General features: G+C 37.9%; 1 long non-coding RNA gene across 2 annotated transcripts in view; it reads left to right on the top strand.

Moving 5' to 3' along the window:
- The window catches only part of LOC136838528 (uncharacterized), a 595,187-nt gene that overhangs the window by 186,589 nt on the left and 403,598 nt on the right, over positions 1-5,000 (top strand). For both annotated transcript variants that reach the window (XR_010853022.1, XR_010853021.1), the window contains exon 3: positions 2,108-2,285. This is a non-coding gene — a long non-coding RNA (uncharacterized lncRNA). The remainder of the gene's footprint in view (positions 1-2,107; positions 2,286-5,000) is intronic.

The following is a 5,000-nucleotide window of genomic DNA, read 5'->3' on the forward strand; positions in this document are numbered from 1 at the left end:
TTGGCAGACTTTGAATACAGATTGATATAGTCCTCATGTTAGGCTTAAAAACAACTTATTCTTCTTTTGATAAGTTTTAATTGTCTAGGTCAGACCCTTTAGACTGATGATTCTCGGCAGTTCATAGATTTAATTAGCATTATAAGCCTATTATTAAACTAAGGGACAATGTACTTTAATGATGTGGTGTTCCACGGTGGGCAGGGTTGTACCTGTGGTATTTCAGAGAGCTTTTGTTATGCATGGTACCTTTTATCTGGGCTGATTGAAGTATTTAGGGTTGTGCGTGGAATTTATTTTGCAGATCAAAAATGCTTTTCGTGAAATTTATAATATGTACTTTCATCTACAGAAATCACCAGCCAAACTTATTAATAAATTTGATGTTTTTTGAGTGAAATACTTTTATTTTCAATTCCGAAGAAGTCGAAAACCTTCTTAGAGAATAAAACTGAATAAATGCTATGTATGTAAAGCAGTAAATGTGACAGCTACCGGAAGACAGTGACAAAGGAAAAGAAGGAACTGGGCGGTATAATGGAAAAGTTCCGAAACACGCGGCTCATTTTAGAGGTCAAAGTTGAAATAACAGCCGGGATGGAAGCAGATTTAACTACAAGGCGAGAGAGGTCGCGTGGGCAGAGATTGAAAGCTCAAACAAATCTCTCTCTCTCTCTCTCTCTCTCTCTCTCTCTCTCTCTCTCTCTCTCTCTCCTGAGGCAAGAACCTTTCGGGGCAAAACAAAAGTGAACATTAATGAGCTCCGAGTTAGAGAGTCGTCCAGAGAGTTGTTCAAAGAATAACTCCTGACTGCTCTCGGGGCAGTGTTGTGCATTAGTCTCACTCTCTCTGACTGCAGGGGAAAATCGGGCTTTTGAATGAGCAGCCATGGAACAATGGAATTTCCTTTCCTATCAGGAAATGGTAGAAGAAGAAGAAGAAGAAGGAGGAGGAGGAGGAGAAGGAAAGCAGAAGAGAAGGAGAGATGGAGAGAGCGCGCGCAGGGTCTTCAAGAAAACGGATACCAAACGTGGGGTTGGCGCAAAAGAGCCAGTTCGGAAGATGAAAAAGGAAGATAACGTAAAAGATCTTGTGCCAACTCTGTTGGAAGATAAGAAACGAAGACAGACGCTGGGTTCTGACAACATTAGTGGGATTTACTGACGTGGAAGCGAAACCTCTTTTCCCTCAGATGTTATCTGAAGGTATTTTCCAACGACGCCTTTCGGGAACTTTCTGATGGCGGATTCGCAACCTTGATATTGCCTGATGATTAATAGAACGATTACCTCATTATAAAGTGTTATTATTCCTTAGTTGCGGCGATAGTAATAATCACATTTCGAGCAACTTTAGTAAAGTTATTATCATTCAGCCTGGTGATATATGATAGATAAATTTCGTATATAACCATTTATAAATAAGGATAGTTTTTAGCCATAATCCTGCATATGAAATGTTACGTACGAAATTATCCATCAAATATAAAGATATTAATAATATAACAGTACTAAAGTTGATCGGAATGTGCTTATTATTATTATTATTATTATTATTATTATTATTATTATTATTATTATTATTATTATTATTATTATTGTGTAGAACTCTCAATGCCGAGAACAAGAGTAATTTTGTATAAGGTCCACAATATAATATCTATTGATATATTATTGTGGACCTTATACAAAATTTTTATTATTATTATTATTATTATTATTACGTAAGGTCTAGATTAAGTTAACGATTAGTGCATGAAAATGCATTCACATTATGAATAATAATAATAATAATAATAATAATAATTACTCTCATAGTGCGTCTTAATCTAGTTAGTTAAAATTTAGGTTTAAATAAAAAGGTTTATAGTGGTTGCCTACCTTTTCATTAAACTGGCGGCAGATTTGCCTCTTGATACAATTCTTCGGGGACACAGAGAGAAACATTCAACTTCAGAGTTTAGTAAATGAGAAAAAATAACGACAGACTTTTAGCAAAATTCAAGCAGTTTAAGCCTATATCATTTTTGCCATACTACCTGTCCACTGTGGATCATTGTAAACGATGATCTGCCGTTCATTAAAGTCTTTCTTTTATTTTCACACAGGTGGATGTTGGATGTCGTGAACATCCAAACTAGAAATTGCGAAATCAACATTCGACTTCACTCGTCCAAATTCTTAAGTTCATTCGTTCAACCTCATTCATCCAGGATATTGCTCTTCGTCCATCTGAATATTCAACGGTACGCCTCCCATAGATGAGGGATCACCCACAAAGTAAAGGTATGGACTAAAACATTTCTTAAGAATTATGCTATTCAGTAATTAGTGAATGCTTTCCATTCTTTCTAGGTGTTTAATCGTGGAAAACGTATTATTGATTTTAATTCTTGAACAATAAATACATGATGGAGTGGGGATTTTCATATATGTTAATGGAATTCCCGAAAGTTGTTTGCGTATTTATGTTTTGTTTTTAGGAAAGGAACCTTGTCTTAATCTCACACATGCACGAATACACGTGTATATGTTACAGTAAGACTGTGAAACCAAACCAGGTATTTCACGAAATCCTGGAAATTTTCAGGGAATTCGTGAAATCACCAGTTCACCTAGGGACATTTGATCCCTGAGGGACTAGTACTAAACACGTCGAAACAATGATTCATATACACTGTTTCGCCGTGTTTAGTACTAGCCCCTCTGGGATCAAATGCACATAGGGACATATGATCCCCGAGAGACTGGTACTGAACACAGCGAAACAGTGTAGATGAATCTCTGTTTCGCCGTGTTTATTACTAGCCCCTCGGGGATCGAATGTTCCTAAGTGAATTGGTGAGTTCACAAATTCCATGAAATTTTCGGGGATTTCGTGAAATCCCTGGTTTCACAATCTTACTGTAACATATATATATATCTATAATAATAAAATCCGAGAGTATCTCATTTGTTTGTTCTTCCCTGGGTAACAGTAGGGGAGTCATGACACAGCCACCCACCCCCTGCAAACCGGTTTGTCCGCCCCGGGTGGGGGCGGGATTGGTAGAGGAACGGGAGGGTAGGGGAGACATCCACCCTTCTCCTGCAAACCTGTTTGTCCACCCCAGGTGGGGGCAGGGTAGGTAGGGGAATGGGAGGGTAGGGGAGACAGCAGCCCCAGGTTCCAGCATATGTAGCATGCACCAGCAAGTTCATATATATATATATATATATATATATATATATATATATATATATATATATATATATATACATATATATATATATATATATATATATATATATATATATATATATATATATATATATATATATATATATATATATATATATATATATATATATATATATATATATATATATATATATATATATATATATATATATATATATATATATATATATATACATATATATATACACACATGTACATGTATGTATATATACTGTATATACATACACTCATATTTATATGTATAATATATGTATATATATGTATGCATGCATGCATTTATGCACTAATTTTTGTGAATTATACACACGTAACTTATATTCCCATATAGTAAGCAACAAATATCTTTTGATATCTAATTCATTATAACTTGGAAATAACTTACACCACACCAGAGGAGAATTATAATTGATAAGTGCATCTCCCCCGTCCAAGATTCGAATACGGGCTCTTTGGTCCCAGGTTCGAAACCTAGATGAGCCAGATACACTTAGTAGTTATAATTTTTACGTTTAATAACAGCTGCTGTGAGCTTGTGTCAGTGAACGATGTTCTCTCTCTCTCACATTTATGTGGCTGCTTCTCCTCTGTTGGTGCTTCCTTCTCCTCTGTTGGTGCTTCCTTCTCCTCTGTTGGTGCTTTCTTCTTCGTTGGTGCTTCCTTCTCCTCTGTTGGTGCTTCCTTCTCCTCTGTTTGTGATTCCTTCTCCTCTGTTGGTACTTTCCTCTCCTCCGTTGGTGCTTCCTTCTCCTCTGTTGGTGCTTCCTTCTCCTCCGTTGGTGCTTCCTTCTCCTCTGTTGGTGCTTCCTTCTCCTCTGTTGGTGCTTCCTTCTCCTCTGTTGGTGCTTCCTTCTCCTCCGTTGGTGCTTCCTTCTTCTCTGTTTGTGGTTCCTTCTCCTCTGTTGGTGCTTTCTTCTCCTCTGTTGGTGCTTCCTTCTCCTCTGTTTGTGATTCCTTCTCCTCTGTTGGTACTTTCTTCTCCTCCGTTGGTGCTTCCTTCTCCTCTGTTGGTGCTTCCTTCTCCTCTGTTTGTGATTCCTTCTCCTCTGTTTGTGATTCCTTCTCCTCTGTTGGTACTTCCTTCTCCTCTATTGGTACTTCCTTCTCCTCTATTGGTGCTTCCTTCTCCTCTGTTTGTGATTCCTTCTCCTCTGTTGGTACTTTCCACTCCACTTCCTCCTCTATTGGTACTTCCTCTGTTCTCCTCTTGTTGGTGCTTCCTTCTCCTCTGTTTGTGATTCCTTCTCCTCTGTTGGTACTTCCTTCTCCTCTATTGGTACTTCCTTCTCCTCTATTGGTGCTTCCTTCTCCTCTGTTGGTGCTTCGTTCTTCTCTGCTGGTGCTTCCTTTTCCCCTGGTGGTGCTTCCTTCTGCTCTGTTGATGCTTCCTTCTCCTCTGTTGGTGCTTCCTTCTCCTCTTTTGGTGCTTCCTGTTGTGGGATGGTTTACTATATCTTGAGCTACCAAATCAAGCAGAGGCATTTTGTAAATAAGAGTTTTGTCTGAACATCCAGCAGCGGCTTTCGTAGAAAACGTGAGAATAGAAATGTAACTGTTTTAGTTAATGCTAATAAGTGGTAGTTCCTAATCCTTCATTTGCTTCACTTGTAAATCGTATTCGCCCTGTAGAACCCTGAAATAGGCTGAACATTCTTCATTCTAAAGCATATGTCAAAATCTGTTTTACTTTCATCAAAATATGATGGTAAATGGCTCTTCTAAATGCACTGTTTCTCATAGTCGCTAGATTGAACTCGCGGTGG

The sequence above is a fragment of the Macrobrachium rosenbergii genome, chromosome 5 (genome assembly GCF_040412425.1).
Source record: "Macrobrachium rosenbergii isolate ZJJX-2024 chromosome 5, ASM4041242v1, whole genome shotgun sequence".
Classification (NCBI taxonomy): domain Eukaryota; kingdom Metazoa; phylum Arthropoda; class Malacostraca; order Decapoda; family Palaemonidae; genus Macrobrachium; species Macrobrachium rosenbergii.